Source organism: Accipiter gentilis, chromosome 6 (genome assembly GCF_929443795.1).
Source record: "Accipiter gentilis chromosome 6, bAccGen1.1, whole genome shotgun sequence".
Classification (NCBI taxonomy): domain Eukaryota; kingdom Metazoa; phylum Chordata; class Aves; order Accipitriformes; family Accipitridae; genus Astur; species Astur gentilis.
Window position 1 is genome coordinate 36,656,798 of NC_064885.1, and position 18,484 is coordinate 36,675,281.

The following is an 18,484-nucleotide window of genomic DNA, read 5'->3' on the forward strand; positions in this document are numbered from 1 at the left end:
GCTATTGCAAAAACATTTTAAGATGGAAAGGACTGCCTAGCGACGAGTGTGGTTTCGATTAACAAAGCTCGCTTTAAAAATTAAACCGCCCTGCGATCTAAGCGATAAATAGCATTTCAGTCCCAAAAACGAACAGCACCCAGGTAGGACACAACATTATTGCTGCAGAGGATTATTTTCATTAAATAAAATTACAGGGTACACGCACTAACGGACCCAGGCGTAAGCGCCAAGCCGTGCCGAACCCCGCACCCGCGCAGGACTGGATCCCCGGCACCGCTGGTACCGTTGCCAACCGCGGCGCGCTACGAGAAAAAAAAATAAAAATAAAAAAAGTAAAACCACCACGTTAAATCCTGCATTTACATAAGCGCTTTTATCAGCAGAGAGAAATTAATGGCTTTCTTGGAAAAAAACCTTCCAGCCCCGCGCCACGCCGCCGGGTCGCGGGGGGCCTGCCGTGCCCCACGGCCCTTCCCCGGCCGAGCTCCCTCAGGCTCCCAACCGCCTGGGCCCCGCAGCCGCCGGCAGGCCCGGGCGGCCTCCCTTTCCTGTCAGGGCCGCGGGCGGGCGGGCGGCCTCCCCGCAGCCCGCCTCCCCTCACGCACGCCCGGCCGCGGCTGCGCCTGCCCGGAGAGCGCGGGAGGGGGGCGTCGTGTCTGTGTGTGTGAGGAGAAGGGGAGGGAAGGAGGGAGGAAGGGGGTCCCCCCGCCCCGGCCGCCGACCCCCGCGCCGTGCCCAGGCGGCGGGTTTGTTTTGCCGGGCGGCCGCAGCAGGCCGGCCCCGCTCCTCCTCGCCTGGCCTCGCCTCCCGGCTCCGCTCCTTCCCTTCCCTCCCTTCCCTTCCCTTCCCTTCCCTCAGCGGCGGCGGCGGCGGCGCTTTCTCTGGCGCCCATTTCCGTGCGGCTGGCCACCCTCTCCCCGCGCGGAGTGTCTGAGGGCCGCTGGCTGCTCCGAGCCGCTTGGCTCCTTCCCTTAGTAACAGCTTTTACATTCTGCCTCAATTCCTCCTCAATCTAAATCACACACACACACACACACACACACACAGAGATATTACTTTTTTTTTTTTTTTCCTCCCCCCCCCCCCCCCTCCTTCCTCGGGACTTAATCTCTAACCCCCCCCTTCTCTCCCCACCCTCCCCCTCCCCCCGGCCCCTGGCTCGGGATATAATTGAATATCACAGCACTACTCGCTGGTTATTTTTTTTTCTTCCTCCTCCTGTGTGTGTGGTGGTGTTTTTGGTTCCCCCCCCCCCCTCCCCCCCGTTGTGTTTTTTTTTTTTTTTTTTTTTCCTCCTCCTCCTCTTGGTGTGGACACCTCAGCTAAAAAAAAATATATATATATATTATCGATACATATACGTGTGTACACACACAGACACACAGACACACACACAGATGTGTATGTATATATATATGGCTGTATAAAAAAAAAAAAAAAAAAGGAGGAGAGACAAACAAGGGTGAATTTCTTGTGCCTCCATTCCCAAGGAAGGGGGGAGCAGCCGCTCCGCCGACACTCGCAAGGTAAGGACCGGGGCCGGCCCGAGTGCGGGGCGGGCAGGGGCCGCGGCCGGGCCGGGCCGGAGCCGGGGTGTGTGTGGGTGTGGGTGTGGGTGTGGGGGTGCGTGGGGGGGGGGGTGCGTGTGGGTGGGGGGGTGCGTGGGTGGGGGGAGGGCGCCCTGTTTGTGGCGGTTGGAGGCGGGCGGGGGATGGGCGCCCGCCTAACGCCTGCCGCGGCCCCCCCCCCCCCCAGTTTTTGTTTTTGTGTTTTTTTTTTTTAATTAATGTTTGTGGGGTGCGGGGGGGGGGAGCTCTCTGTGGGTCTGGGTGCGGGGAGGGGGGGGGGGTATGTTGTGGGGTTTGGGTTTTTTTGAAGCAAACGGCCCCCCCCCCCTTCCCCTCCCCCCTCCGCGCCGCTGGCCTCCCCTCCCCCCACCTGGCTTCATTTAAAAAAAAAAAAATTCTTTTTTTTTTTTTTAAGGATTTAATGGGGAGGGGGGGGGGGGGGGCACCGGCCTCGGCAGCGAATGGCACACGGGAGCCATGGCGAGCGGCCTATTTTTAGCCCGATTTGTGTGGAGAAGTACCCTCCCCTCCCCCACCCCGCATATTTACTTATTGGGGGGGTGGTAAAATTTTGGGGGAGGGGGGTGGCCGGACCGGGCTGGGGGCGAACTCCGCCGGGCGGGGGAGGGGCGGCCGCCCCTCCCCCGCCCGGCGGAGTTCGCCCCCAGCCCGGTCCGGCCCTTGTTTTTTGGGGGACACACACACGGGCAGTGCCTGACATGTGTCCCCCCCCCCCGTCCCCCCCCAGGGCAAAGCAGCCAAGTTATTGATCAGTTTTCCTGCGAAGTTCTGGGCGGAATGGGAAATAGCCCGTGGTGGCAGGGAGCGGGCCCGGTTTTTTGGGGGGGAATAAAAGCTTTTTTGCACTTCATAGGGGGTTCTCTCCGCCTAGGCTTGTCCCCCTCCCAAACCCTGGTGCAAGTTGTGCATTGCATCTTCTAGACAGGCTGGCAGGGTTGATGCAATGTATACGTTTTCTTGGTAGAGGGTATAGGTCCTGCAATAGTACAACATGTGGCTTGTTATTGTACCCCCGAAAGGGTTAAACTTATCGTGTTGTTCCAGGTGAATTTAATCTTTCATCACCGAATTTCCTTCTAAGGCAGCTTGAGAGAATAAAAGTCTCCCCTCGCTTGTCTTTTGCTTTATCCCCCGAACAGCAAACTTTATATGTGCTTTATGGCAGAGGCTTGTTGCTGCAGATGACACGTGAGTCTGGAGGAAAGTTTGGTTTGTAGGTCGCTGTGTAGGAAAGTGAAGTTTGCTGGTGAAGTTTTTACTACTCTCCAGTGTGCTCAACTTCCTCGTTTTCCTGTCTGCGTAAATCAGATTCCTAACTGATCTATGGGGGGGATCACAAAACGTACTCCTTCTTTATTATTGAAGCAGGAGAGGTATGATCAGGAGAACCAAGTCTTTGTCGTGTAAAAAAAAAATAATAATATTATGGGCTTGTCTGATTCTCTTTCCTGTTCTGCAGTACTAAAATAAATGTCTGAACACGTTGAGCATACGAACAAGGTCCTTTGGTGTTGGCAGTCTCTACCCTTTGGGTGTTCACCAGGGCTGTGGTTTGTGCCCCTTTGAGGGAGGGGGCACCGTTTACAAAATTGATGTTTGGGTTTTGAGTTGTACCTGAGCTTTTGGGTGCGCCGGGCAGTTTTGGGCCCTCATCTTGCTCTGAGCAACCTTAAGGCTTGTCCGCATGAGGCTCATGCTGGATTTGGGGCCTTCCTTTGGACACACGCGTGTTAACCGTCTTCTCGGAATACATTTCAGAATACATTTGATCCTGCAAACTCTTTTGTGTGTCCTTGAATTTAAGGAAGTGGGTACGTGTTCGTGGATGAGCGTGTGAAGGGTTTTTTTTTTCCTCTTAGCCACAGGAAAAAAAAAAAAAAAAAAGGGCCACGCTGTTATGGTGGTGGTGCTTAGGGTGCAGGTGGTGCCCTGTAGATGATCGTAGAAAACTTTGTGGTTTCTCATAGTGATCTTTTTTCTTTCTTGTTCTTTGGTTAAGATCTAATGGAATGTAATGTATCGTATTATTTACTTAAGATCACCTGAGCCTGTACACTGTCACTGTCATAAGTTTTCTTGGGGGAAGGTGGATTTCTCTCCATGAGAACAGGGTTCATGTGGAACTGTGTCTTGGGAAGTTGGTGGCATGCCTCCCAAACTGTTATTGAGAACACCTGGAAAAGACTTAGTTCTCACTCCACGAGGAAAGGGGAAGGAAATGTAATTTAAATGTATGAAAGGAGTTGGGGTTTGGCTTTTGGGCTTTTTAATTTTTTTTTTAAGACTGTGCAAGAGTTTATGATTTTGTTCATTTAAACGTGCACAGCCATAATGCATGTGCGTAGCATAAAGAATGCAATAATTACAGGAGATTCTGTTGCTTAAGCTTTTTTCCCCTTCAAACAGGTAGTTATGATTTTTTTTTTTCCCTGTGAGTTTTTTTTTATACGAATACTTCTTTCAGTTTTACTCTATATATGGTAATTATTGATGTTTGTGTAACGCTTTGAAGTTGTAAGGCATGATATAAGTGCTAAGTACCCAACAGCAGTACTTCATAGTCATTTTCCCATCATGAAAGAGTTGGATGCTAAAAAGTGCTACAGCCCTGAGCATAAAGAGGCTCTGGATGGATTAGGGGAAATGGTCAAAATTGCTTATAATGTTGTTTTCGGGTAATATTTTTTAGTTAGGAAGAACAGATCTGAATAATGTAAAGCAAACTGAGTTATTTTACCTAACTTGATTTTGGTTCTGGAATTTAATTTAACATGGGCTTCACATTTGAGTCAGAACGTGTTTGCTGTTACGAGTTTTGTAGTGGCAGTAAAGACCCACATCCTACAAGGATGTAATCGTGCAGAAGTCAGGAAGTCCTGTAAAGAAACACACACAACTTTGTGAACATCAGCGGTCTAGTTCAGTTGAATAAGCTCTGCAGATGTCTGTGAAGTTGCTCGCAGAAGTTAAGTGTGTTTTGTATTAGTGGTGGGCAATAGGATGTGAATCTTTCATGACAGCGATAGTCTTTTGGTATCACGGCGCTGTTAAGCATTTTGGGGAAAGCTGAGGGAGAGGCAAGCGTGACACCTTTCCTTCACTAATCCTGTTCCTTTGCTCATCTGGAGACCCAAGAGATAGCCACCTCCCCACCCCTCCCACCCCCCCCCCCCAGTTTTTGCTTGCTTTGCCTGTCTCTTCCCTCCCCGCCCCCCGGACCCATAGCCGCTCAGGATCCTGGTGCCGGTGTGAATTCTGACACCTTGCTGGAGAGGACACTACTGGCAAGCGGAGAAGAACAGACACAGACCCGCCGCCAGCTCTTCCCCTTCTGAACTGGGATAGGGAGGTCGTAAAGCGGTCCGATTTCTGCTTTGGAGAGGAGGGCAAGGACCGGGTGTACTGCAGGACTGTGTTGTGTCAATACTGCAATATTGTGATACTGAAATGTATCATACTGAAATACAACTCGGTTTTAATCTAATGCATGTTGTTTATATTAAGACTTGTGATACTGTTATGTGTACTGACCATGCTTAATGTGTGTGTTTGCGCATGTGTACACACACAGAGTATAGGGTGTAATAATGACTATATTTAAAGCCCTAAACATCAGCTCATGCAAGTAGCTGCAGGTTGGGAGAGAAGTGAAAGTGTGTATGCACACTCTGTAATTATGCATGTTTGGCTCCTACAAAAAGTGAGTGCTGCGACAATATACTCATTGCAGGTTCATTTTGAAATATAAATGTTAAGTGTTTGTGTTGGGTGAAGAAGTGTCAGAAGTTTTCCATTAGGAACTATGATTGACAGCTTTTTTCAGTGTTTTTGAGTTGCGTTGCAGGATTAAGATAGTATCTTCAAATTAACAGGTGGTGAAGAAAATGTTCCTATGTTCCTGCTATTGATTTAGCTACCCCTGTCCCAAATACATGCAGCTTTCTAAGCACTGCAGGTAGACCATGGGGTTAGATGGTCTTAATTTCTGTAAAGTAGCTTAATGAAAAGAGTGTCTACTAGAAAAAGGTTCATCCAGTGATCCCAGGCAGAGTAGATGGAGACCACTTTATTCGTCTCATAATTGGTTTCCTCCGAGATAAAGTATGACAATGAAATGAGGAATAAGAAATATCTTTTCATATGAAATTGTAGGGGGATATTGGCTTTCTTTTAATTCGCAAAATTGAATTAGCTAACTTGAGGTAAGAAGTAGTGAAGACAAGGCAGCATAGCTGTCACTTCATGGGAGTTGATAGGTTGAGTGAAAAAGTACGGAAGTCTGGTCTAGAAATCACTCTGCCAGTTTGGGTGAAAACTGTGAACTTCTTCCCCTCATTAGGGTTCTGTCTTGTGGTGGTATCTCATCCAAGATGAGAAGGCCCTTCTCATAATGAAAACAAGGCTGAAATTGTTTGTACAAAATGCCCTGGAGTCTTAATGACCGTGTTTGAGCTTAAGTTGAGTTTGCCTTTGGTTCTGAAGGATCTATAGAACCGTAAGTCAGCTTGCTCTCTGAGACGTTGATTTTTTTAATACTTTACCACAGTTTTCTGTGACATCCTTTAGACTCTCCTTTTTATATCGCTAAGGAGCCTTACAAAAATTCTTCCTTGATAAGGAATAAGTGGTCATTCCAAGCTGGAGGGTGTGTAACTGCAGGGGAAAACGCACACGCCGGTCGGGTGCGTAGGATCGCGCTGGCTTGGCTAGCCACGGAGTGAAATTGCAGGTGTTGCAGCTTACCCCTGCTCGCTCGCTTTCTTGGATGGGCCGACTGCTAGAAAGACTTTGGAGAATACTTTATTACCTGTAGAAATAATAATGAAAAGGCTTGGTGAATTGGTGTAGCTTTCTGAAAAACATGCTGAAAGAAATTCCGAAGTGATGAGGAGGAGTTTTACAGAATTGTCTCAGCCAATGTACACGGCATCTTTCAAAGAGTCCCCTCTTGGTCTTTGAACGTAAGCGTACGTGGCGTAATTTAGTGCTACATAGAGATACTAAGGTCTTTCTAAACAGGTTAGCTTGAATACCAGAAGTAACATACCTAGATATGCTATCAGACTAATACGTCCTTTTTTTCAGGACAAGTAACGCATGCAGACCGGGTATCAACCTGGCAGCGCTCGGGCTGGTTCAGTGCCGGCATGTGGCCCTTCATGGTGCTGTGTACCGCCCGCACAGCTCCGAGAGAGCTGCCCAGCACGGTGTGGTGGGAGCGGATAGCGAGCCCCTGGATTTAGGCTGTTGTTCTGCTTGGTGCAAATGTGACTCTTCTTAAGAAGAGTCTGCATCTGTAAAGTAAGATATTCATACAGTCCTATTTTCAAAGATGCTGAGTCCCCACAGTTTCATGTGAAGTTGGCAGTCTCTGTGTGTGCTTAGCATTTCTAAAAATCAAGTCTTGCATGTGGTTTGCTGGCTTTTGCAAACTCCCGTTAGGGTGTAGTTTCTGTTTCTTTCTGGGAGCAGTATTAGTAAAAGGCTATGTTGTGTACTCTGACTTGTGTTTATTGTTGTAATTCTTAAGTCTCCATGTTGCAAAGGAGCAATCTTGTTCATTAGTAATGTCTAGCAGTAAAAAATCGGAATCATCCAGAGAAAAAACAGTTGTTTTCTTTTTTTTTTTCTTTCTTTTATGATCCGAGATTCAGTTCAATATCTGTTCAGTGTAAGCGTGTATTACAGAGACTCTCTCTACAACCATGTGCCATATGGAGACATACTGAGTGTCATTTCAGATCGCTGGAGGTGCATTGCTAGAAATTTTAGCTGGTGTGGTGTGAGTAGTAGGCCTTCCCTTCCCCCTCAGCAGGGCAATAGTTTTGCCAACATGGCAAGGCAGGCAAGCAGCTGTCTCTGCAGCTAATGCTAGTGCCCCTTTTAACCCGTTGGTGGGTTTGGGGAATGATTCAGTAGCTTCCCCGGCTGGATGCAGAGCTCCCACTGAACCCCACTGACGTCAGGCCGATGGTAGATTTTTATGAATTAGGACTGTGAAAGTGACTCTGGAAACTTTCCTGTTCTGTACGCAGCTACGTGCCTGCTGGCGGCGACTAGAGAGCGTACAGAAAAGATTTCTGTACAGCCTATTCGTGGAGTGTTTTTCCAAGGTTATGAGTTAAGGGTCAAATAGTTACTATTCATGAAAATGTAGTGCTAAATACTGTGCCCAGTGCCAAAACCACAGAAATTGTCAAGGTTTAGAGCCCTAAATATAACCTATCCTAAAAGTTGGGTCCATTTGACATTAACAGTGTTAAAAGTTCAGGCTCTTCACATGGATGACCTATTGCAGGCAAACTCTGAGCTGGGAATTTGCCTGATTGTGAGCACACACGAGGTGAATTTCAATCCTCTGATGGTTCCCTAAAAGTAGCAGGCAAAGAAGAGACAGTTTGATTTTTTGGAAGAAGTTGCCCAGGCTGGCCGAGGAGAAGAATAACAAGTTTTAGAGCTCTTTTGTGTTTTTTGGACAGGCTGATTAATGCTCAAGTGTCAGCATGACTTCTGAAAATACATTTTTGCCTTGTAAAAATAGTAATAAAAAGATTTAATTATTTTTCATTTATCATTGATATTGGTCTAACTTACAGTCCTGTTGGAACAAATGAGATTTTTGCCATTAGTTTCAGCAGTTGAGAGAGTGTTAAGTGTGGCTGAAAGTTTTACCTTAAAATACCAATTGATCTTAGCAGAGCCGATGAGTCTTTCTGTTGACCCTCCCCCTTGCTTCCAGGTCTGTTTAGCTCACAGAAATTATGAGACCGTTTCCTCTTTTAGGTTAAGTCTAAATTTGTGGGGAAAAAATAGTTTTGATATTGCCTAGACCTATGGGGGAAATAACAAGAGATCTGGGTCAAAAAAGTAGGACGTGCAAGATTTAGAAGCTGTTGAAGTGTATTTATTTGTCCTATATTAGGTTAAAGGAAGTATTGGTCCTTTCAGTTTGGCAATATGTCCTTCAGTCTGCGGTGTTCTGTAAAGGGAAGACAACTGTTAAACAATGAATCACAGCTAATTTTTGTACCGATGTCAACATTCTTCTCTAGTGCAGAAATTTTTGCTTGGATATTAACACAAACATGCATCCCTAAATACAGGCTCTTCGCAGTAAATTTTAATTAGGAAGTGCTTTGTAAAAATACGGATTTTTGCCATGATGATATTTGTGAATCTGTAACATATTTACTTTGGGGTTACGTTTGTTCAGATCTAATACTTTTTAATGTACTTTGAAAGCAAAGTTAGCACAGATGTGGATGGAGGAAAATGAGGAACAGTGTTGTCAAAGCATCTATTAATGTTGACATCAAATAAATTGTGCTAGAAACATATCTTGTGTAGTAATAGATTAGCTGTTTTCCTATAGCTAATGCAGCAGATCTGGGGTTTAGAGAAGTGGGGTCCGTACTTGCTGTATAACACAAATGTTTTGCCGATGCAGACGTGGTACCTGATTTTTCACTTTATTTCAAATGCACAACTAAATTTCACAATCTGGTGTGTCTTGTTTAGACTGTAAATTTCTAGCCCTGTGTAAGATGAAAAAAGTCAGGAGTATGAAACTTCAATATGTTGCATTGCGATAAAACTTAAACAAAAATACAATGAAACAGCCTACTAAGCAGTTTTGGTGAGCTTAATCTGATAGCAAGAACGGATATCTAAATGTAGCTGATTAATAGAAACCAACTTTATTTTTTAAGAGCTTTTGCCATTATAGTAAATATTTGTCACAATTGTTTGAGTTGTAAGAAAAATGCTTTGTATTTCTGTGACTGTCTTCCAGGGCAGATTCTGAATGGCCTTTGATTACATTAGAAATATCAACGTGTTTATCTAAACTGTTGGCAAAGTCCATGTTAGTTGGTTCCTCTACTGTCTACACATGCAAGGTTATTGTGATATGGATTATTTATTTCTAGTTCATTGAGGCCCTTTGTAAGATTCTTTCTTACATTACATATAGTACAGACTAAATACATGTGAAATTAAGTTCTAAGAGTCTGTTCCATTAAAAACAAACAAAAAGCCTCCTTGACTGTTCAGTCGTCCTGTTGAGATGCCCTCCCAGATATATTACTTTCTGGTAAAATTGACGGGTGTTGCTCATGTCTTAAAAATCAACAGTCTGCTCTCTGCATGATTCTGTGGGCTGGTTGTGGAAGCACCAAACTGAATATTCTGGTCGGTCTCCTCTCATTGTCTGAGTGCCTGGGACGCAGCTGGGGTGCCGTGTTAGAGAGATCCTGGTTGCTTGTATGTACTGGGGCACAAAACTGAACTTTTAAAGGTTCTGTGTGTACTGACAGAGATGCTAAGAAGAATTTAAAAAATAATGTGAAGGATAAGGGGATGGAAACTTTCAGAGGTAGCCAGGCAAAACACTTCTGATGTGTTTTGACTTGCTCTTTGACGCTGTGGATGACTTCATATGAGAGACTCGGAGGGTATGTGAAATGCAGTGTCAGACTCCGGCTAAGAGTACGTCCATTATGAGATTCTCTGTTGTGCCAGCAGCAAGGCTTGTGTATGTTGGACATTGCTGAAGAGCTCCGGAAAGCTGCATTGATGGTGTTAGAATATGTAAAATCTTACTTGCGTGCTTAATGTGCCTCCCACTTTCCCAGTTGTGGTTTGTAACTACCCGCTTGTGGAACGGAGTTTTTTCGAGGTGAAAAGAAAGAAATGTACTGTTTTTAAAAACACATGTTCAGAGATCAGGTCAGATTTCATTTGCATTAACGTTACTGTAAATGGTGAAAGTTTGGAACTGTAATGTACTTCCATGTGCCTATTGATGCCTACTTTTATTTGTTAGTCTGGTGCTGTTGGGCCTACTGCTGTTCTGTGTGATTAAAATGACCCCCCAAAGCCGCACTCTCCCCCCCCCCCCCCTTTAATTAAAAGACAAGTAGTGCGAGATCATACTGCTTTTTTCTTTCTAAAATTAACCCCTTCCAACAGTCAGTGTGGTCGTGCCCTCTCCTCTGCTTGGCTCTGCTTCCTTGCCAGTGCTGTAGCGCGAATGTGGCAAATTAATGTAATAATCCGGGGTGTTTTGTCTCAGTCGTGACAGTTTGTATCATTTTATTATTACCCCTTCCTAAGGCTTTATTTGATTTTCTAATCTCCCCCCACCCGTTTTTCCCCCCTGGGCTTTCTCTCTTCTTTTGTCAGTTTGGACTTTCTTTTGCATTCTGCCTATCCATTCTTTTGTCAGTTCTTTAAACCAAATCGGTGCCTTATCATTCCTTTTCTCTGGGTTTTCTCTGCTTTCTTCCCATTTCTCCTAACTTTAGTAAAGTTTACATATAGGACTTGAACCAGAAGGGTTAGATGGGTTTGGACGGTGCAGCCCCAGTCCGTGGTGGAGCGAAACCTGCGGGACTGCTGCAGAATTCTCATTTTGCAGGCTGTGCTGCTGGCAACGAGCTGGGAGCTGGACACCGAGCAGAGGGGAGCGAGGGACCTGCCTGCAGGCAGAGGGGGTAGCTGGGACAGGCACGCAGGGCAGGAAACAGAGAGGACAAATTTTGGCAGTGCCTTTATTTGATAAAAATAATCTTGGCTTTAGGCGTAAAACATTGATCCAATTCTTGATGAAGTCTGAGGGAGGCTTTGGGGGGGAGTTGGTGTGAGTGTTTGGTACAAATGCGAAAAGCTGAGGAAGTTTGAGTGAAAACCTCAGCACACTGTCAAGTTAGCTTTGGGCTTTTTAAGTTAAGGGATTTTATGCAATTTTTATTGCCATTGTGACTTAAAATTAGCAAAAAAAAAAGTCATCGTGAAAGCAGTGGCAGCCTTATCTTATTGTTTTTATTGTGGGTAGTGTTGACAAGTCACATGCCCCATTGTTCTGGGTGAACAAACACTGCTTTGAGACGGCAAGCTGGTACGTGCGTACAGGCGCCTTTGTCCTGCGCTCCACAGATCAAGTGTGTGGAATTGTGACTTTGGAGTTGAAAGATCATCTTTAAAGAGTTCACATCTAGGAACTGCGTAATACGTGAAATACTCTGTTGCTTGATATTTAAACACCGGTTTTATTTGGTGTCTTGTTGTCCAGAACCTAAGAAAATAAACGGAAAAGATTAATGCATCATAAACTCTCTCTTACCTTGTTGCCCAGTGGAACCTATAGATAGCAGGCTTGTATTCTGGCTCTGAAATAGATGTGCTTGGGACAAATGCAAGAGGTGCTTTTGAGAAAGTCAGTAAAAGGTTTTTTCTTAAGTCTTTCAAATACAAGTCCTTTACTTACTGCAAAACTGTTGACACTTGAGATGATAACAGTGAACCTCATCTCTACTGAAGTCACAGTTTTGTGGATCACCTCTAAATTACTCTTGCTGTTTATAAATCCCTGTAATCAGGATATGTGTAGTGTAACTAAGATGGATGCAATAGAGAGCGGCTGCAGGAGCAAGCGTGGCACGTGGATGCTGTGGATGTAGTCATCCAGCCATAGCTGGGGGAGAATCCCATTGAAATTGCTGTGAGTTTTGCCTAAGGAAGAACAGAAAGATTAGTCTTCCCTGCCTAGGGTGATTTTATTATGTTGTTTTTAGTACATCTTAATAATGCCAGTGTAACTCATTTTCTGGTTCAGTATTTTTAATTCATAGAATAAGGTTCTTTTTCTTTTTGTCAGCTCATAGTCTTGCTTTTTCCCCTTTGGAAACTGGTGCTTGCAGTGTATTTTATACCAATACAAGAGCATTCACCAAAATGGTCTTGAACTGTCAGAGCTCCATGGCGTGTATTACCAGGATGCTTTCATATGTAATGGCACTAAAGTTGGTAGAAATTTTCAAGCTAGTAGAAATTGTCATAGCTCTCTCGACTGCGTATTGACAATGTCAGCTGTGTGTCTGTCTGCCTGCTGGTGTTAGAAGGCTTCCCCAGTTTTGGTGGCTTACCGGCCATCTGTAAAACACTGCTTTAATTTCAATACAGAATGAATGGCAAGCTTTTGGTGTCCTAATGTGGGTACTATACAGTAATGGAATATATCCTGTGGGTTACTGTTCAAGGTTTTCAGACTTTTTTTTTTTGAGCATGGCTGCAGTTTGTCTACACAGTCCCTTCATAGGGGCTGCTCGAATAGAGGGAATTATGGAATTACTGTCTGGTTATAAACTCTCTGTCTAAATTTTCATAGACTTGTCTAGATCTGTGGTGGATCCCCAGAGACACACCTCCGCTCCCCACACCCACATTGTGCTTTTCTGGGTTGACCTAATATACCTGTATGTAACAGATAACTGTATTTACTTTATTTTTAGTTTACATCACTGAAGATTTTCTGTCCGCGTAACGACTAGGACAGAAAGCTGGTGTCAGGATTATCTGCTATTTCTGCCACTGTGTGACCTTAGCAAATGGATTAACAAATTTACCCATGCACCAGTGATTTAATACTTAACAGGAGTTTTTTCAGACCAGTTCAGTGGCCTGAGATCTTCTGGTGAAAGGCTGCGTAGCAGTGTAAAGTGGCTATTGTTTTATTTTTCAGCCTCTGCTTACTTGGAGTTTCTGGTTTAGGGAAGTGCTCCTTTTGTATTCATAGGCTTTGTGCTTGGCTTCTAGTTTTCTTTTTATGTCGGACAAAACATGGTCCTTCATGTTGGAAAGATTTTCTGATAGTGTCCATACATGATGAAGAATCATGTTTAAATCAGGCTACTTGGTTCATAATGTTAGGCGTGTTTGTGTCTTTAGTAATGTGGAAATGCAACCTTATATAAAGTTTTAAGATGCCTGTACTTTTTCCAGACCCTGGCAGCTCTTTGGGAGCAGGGAAAGGCTGAACTTTTTTGGTGGAGCCAGTTCAGGGATGGGTTTCAGAGCATGGCTACACAAGCAGCTGCTTGTCCCAGCGGCGGAGATGGGAGTAGGGGTGGTGGGACCCCTAAGCTGATCCTGCTCTCCATGGAATGGAGACACACAACAAAGGTACAGGTGGAGCTCTGTGAACCTCCCTGTCTGCAAAGAAAGTTTCTGTCCTCTGCTAGGGTTTATTGACTCCTCTACCATGCTGATACAGGGTTTTTTTGGTCCTACAGACATCGTCTCTGGAAGGATTGCGTTAAAACCTACTGCTATTTTGGGGGAGTATTAAAATCCAAGTGGTTTTGCTGAACCAGTTTACAGCATGATGCCACAGACGCCTGCGTTGTTACCATGAAGGTGGCAGTAAACCATAGCTTATCCATAGGAATGAACCTATCTATAATAGGTAAGGGTGGGCCGTGAACTTCTTACATCAGCTTTGCTATCAGACAAAATCTTCGCAGGCTGCAGTGGGCCAGCTAATAGTTAAGCCAGTCTGACACCAACCTTTCTGTATGTAGTGAATGCATTACTCATACTGTCTTGATTGTTTGGATTTGTCAATATATAAAGTAGACGTAAGTAGTGACACGATCTTTGTCATGCGCTTACAATTTCATTTGGGCAAGTCTTGCTTAATAACTTCTTAAATTATTCTTTATAAATTTATAGTTAAGCAAATTTACAAGCTTGTGTGAAGATCTTTTTTTATGCCCTTTATTGAGAACCAGTGGTATTTTCCTTGTCAGATCTGCGTACCCTGGGCAGATAGAGCATTACAGCTCTTGTCAAGAGGAATGCTTGTGCAAGATGTGCAGTCCTAACGTAGGACGTTGCTTTCTGGTGAGAGTTTTCCCTGGCAGTATAGGTGTCTCCTAAAGCACATTGTAGTCCTGGCGAGCACAGTTGTGCTTGTGATACTGATGAGCACATGCTTTCGGTTACATTTTTTGTATTTTCCAATGTTGTTTGGATATTTTTCGTCTGCTGGAAAATGAAATTTAAGGGAGTGTTTTAATTTTGGGAAATCTCTTCAGTTTGAGAATAGTACTTAAGGTTGTATACATTTGGGTTTTGCTATTGTAAATCATGCTTTTATATTGTGACTTTTCTTATTTTCACCGTACTGTACACTGAGAAGTATCCTCTGGTTAATTTAAAAAGAAAATCCTGCTAGCACTTTAATAAATCCCTTAAATTTTACAAGAATGTATTTACAGTCGCTAGGTAGCATGGCTTGAAGTTGAAAGTGTGAATTTACAGTGCGTTCGCATTTTTTTGGAATGACTCCAGAAAGAGTCTCATTCCTGTTTAGCGTAATACATATCTATATATCAGCAGATATAGTTGGTGTAATCAAGCCCTAATTGTTAAAAAACCCCCAACTTTTAAGTGTGATCCTTGGGTATTTTTAGAAGAGCTGAGTGAAGCCCTTTCTTAGTTGAACCATTTTCTTGTATTCTGAGGGAGTCTACATGTTCTTTGTAAGAAATATATTATCGTTCCATTGAAGTCAGTTCAGGTTCTCTGGAAATGATCCAACCTCCAGGAAAGAAAAATATTAGTGTGAGTGTTGAGGGAAAGGGTTTCCCTTTATTTCGGAATTTGCTTGTCATGTTTAGCAAGTAAGCCATTTTCAGATGCATTAAGGCTCTGCAAAACTCATTTTCGGGGCTGACAGTTTTGTAGTCTTGGGTTAAGCAAAAAGATTTAAATTTAATGTTTCCATTTCTCTTTTTTTTTTTTTTTTTTTTTTTTTTTTTTGTTTTAAATGGCTAGGGATATGTACATTTGTTCACTTATAATTTGAGTGCTGTGCGTGTTTCAGGAGAACAGAAAAATGAACCGTTTAAAATGACGATGATGACGAGGTAGTGTTTTTTAGCCAGTCATTTGTTTCAGTGTCTGAAATGCTTTGTTGCCAGTTTAAACGTTGAAATTTACGGAAGTAGCCTTTGCTTGGAAGTCTTAAATATTTGCAATGTGTTGTTTATTTGGTTTATGATGTTTTGTGCTGTTTGAATGCTGGTTTTTATTTTAGCTATGAGTTTTGGCAAGACACATTCTAGCATATGTAGTCAGTCATAAACAAACTAGAGACCACTAATGTTTTAGTCCTGCGGCTGTATCAAAGCACGTAAGGTTAAAATGAAAACTGTCTGAATGTCTGTGCGCGTGCATCTTGGACCTGTGCTCCACTGAGACCTTCAAGATGCTCATGTAAAAATTCTGTGCCTTCTATCATTAAAGCAGTAACTATCTCAAGTTATTACAACTTTAAGCTTTTAATTGAGGGGGGTTTTGCAGGTTTCTAGGTTTTGTTTATGGCTGAAGACCACTGCTGCACATACAAACCCGGCTGAGTTGGCTGCCTGTTCTCCAAGGCGAGTGGAGCTTCAGTGATTTTTGCGCTATTTAACGCGCTTCACTCGGGAGGGCAGGGATTTGGCAGAAGGCTGCCCTTCGGTAATGGTATGCTCTTCAAAGCTACGCAAGCTGAATCATTTAGCAGTCGGTTTCTGGAGTCTGCAGACAGGCTACAGAAGGGTGGAGGCAAGGTGTAGCGAAGAAGAGCCCCAAGATCAAGGATTCTTCTTTCATTCAAGGCTGCTGAAAGGCATGTGCTGAGACGCCCAGGGAAGCGGGTGCTGCGTCAGGTTACTGCTGTTGCTGCTGCGGCTTGAGCTGCCCCCGGGGAGGTTTCACAGGGAGGACAGTCCAGACAGACTCCAGCCTGGGTCAAGAGGAGAAGAGGCTGGAGCCTTCTCCCGAACAGAGGGGTTAACCAGTCTGTGCTTGAGCACAGCGCTTCTCCAGGAACCTGCCATGCCCCTGCATCTAGTTGAGACCTGCCCTTCATTGTCTCCTCTCCTCTGATTTAGCTCCCAAACCAATAGTATTTTTCTTGCACCTGTCCAGAGCGCTGCTTTCAGCGTTAGTTCTGAACCAAATGCTCCCTGTCATTGCGATCATAGAGCTGCAGCTTAGAAATGATTTTTTTTTTGTTGTTTCATATTGACACATATTTCAGATTATTTTCCTAAATACTTTGTTTAGACTTTTAACATCTTAATGACTGAAAACCTTAGCTGGTTTTGTTTGGAACTAATCCTTCCTCAGGCAGAAATCAGACCTGAAATGTATTCCTCTAAAGTTTGTGAAGGAAAAACTCTCTGGTAGCATTTCTGAGTTGTTGAGATTAGCTCTGAATTTCCAGATAATGTAGTTTTCTTTTTTAAAAGAGCTCCCCCTCCACCCCCTGGCAAGCCCTAAAGTATTCTTTGTGTGAATGTACTATATGATCTCTAATTATATGATCACATACCATTCCGCAAATAGTGCAATACAATAGCATAGAATTATTTCTGGGATCTTGTAGAGGTCTATTCAGTAGACTACCTTAAACCTTGATCTTGCAAGTTGTTTTGTGTAAATTGACTCCTTCGCCTCCCAGAAGCAGTGTTTACTGTAGCTCTGCCTTAAAGCTCAGGTTCAGAGCTTGTTATAGAATCAGGGCTTGGGATGTCAGTTTTGAAAGTTGCCATTTAACTGCTCTTATACAGCATATGCATATTAAGTAGGATAGCAGAATAACAGTGAAATTGCTCACCTAGGTTTGCAGATGAATTACCATAATTAACTGCTTCTTCCCATGAATTGCACCTAACGAGGGCTGTGCTGTTGGCTGAAAATAAATTGCATAATGCATTACTGTTGACTAAATTATTTACATACCTTAGAGAGGAGATGGTATAAAAAGTCTGCAAAGTAAGTGCTGGACCATTATGAAAATGAAATGGGGGGGGGGGGGGGGGGAAGGAATCACAGATAGTACGTGGTGTAGCCTGCCTTCTCCTGGGTCACTGAAGAATACTGTATCCTATTTGCAATATAGTGTGTGACTTCATGGTTACATATTTATCACATTGCATTGCATAATGTATATGCAGAGAAAGCAGAATTAGATCTGTGCATACAGCCTTGGGCCTGCTCTTAAGAGGACTGTATCTGTGTGGTTATAAATTGCTAAAAATGACATCTGTTTTTTTTTTTTCTGCATAACTGTGGTCCCAAAATATGCTAAGTCAAAAGCAAAATGTGGGTTAACAGAATCAATTATAAACCAAACCGGACAATTTTTGAAATGGTTGCTCTTCTGTGTTGACCTGTGAAGCATCCTTTGTGTGACTGTTGTGTTGTGAGGTGGTTCAGCGTTTCTAGGCTATATTCATGGCCTATTTTTCTTAACATCTTGTTTAACCAAGAAGTATTTTAAAAGCACAGTGTTTGGATCCGGTATCCTATTTTCATCGTTTGGAATCCTGTAAGGCTCTATTTATTGATACTTTAAAAGATGGTTACCACTATATAGACATTACTTATACTAATTTACCAGAAGAATCGTACAATAAATATATGTGTGAGCCACTCCATACATGAGCATTGGCAATACCAAAATAACTGCAAGTGACTGAATATGGGCTGGAGTAGAGGTGGCGATTTTTGTTAGAATTTGCCAAAACAAGGCTTGTCACAGCTTGCGTTTTCGATGGATAAAAGCCAGTCCAGAGTTGTAGACCTTGATTCCTACACTTTTCGGATTTGCTTTTGTTTGAGACTTTGATTTGGGCCGAATCATGGCAATCATTGACAAAACTTGAAAATACTTTTTGTTCCCTGATGTTGTAAATGGAGGATATCAGGGTCTCCTGCGCGTAGGGTTGTCCATCCCTCTGCCCCCTCACAGGGCTTTCCCCTAATGAGAGGTCGTGACTTGGGATGGGTGAAGGAACCTGCAAGTGGGGTCATGGCCCTCGCAGTAATTCAGTTGTTCATGTGATTGCTTGGGGTTATGATCCCAATGGAAATGTGGTTGCAGTGGGGAAAAGCTTTGTGAAAACAACTAAGCTTGGGAAATTGGATCACTTTTTTTTTTTATAAGTAGGCTGAAATATTTCATGATAAGTTTTGTATCGAGTGGACTCCCTTTTCTTGCCAAATCAGCTCGAATAGGTCAGCTGTTGGGATAGCAACAGCAGCAAGGAAAAGTAGTA

The 18,484-nt window shown here is 43.7% G+C and overlaps 1 protein-coding gene across 6 annotated transcripts in view; it reads left to right on the plus strand.

The window, feature by feature from the left end:
* Nucleotides 1–1,309: 1,309 nt before the first annotated feature.
* TBL1XR1 (TBL1X/Y related 1) overlaps nt 1,310–18,484 on the plus strand; it is a 114,231-nt gene continuing 97,056 nt past the window's right edge. For all 6 annotated transcript variants that reach the window (XM_049802601.1, XM_049802603.1, XM_049802605.1 and 3 more), the window contains exon 1: nt 1,310–1,529. The gene's annotated coding sequence lies outside the window, so the exon portion shown is untranslated. The remainder of the gene's footprint in view (nt 1,530–18,484) is intronic.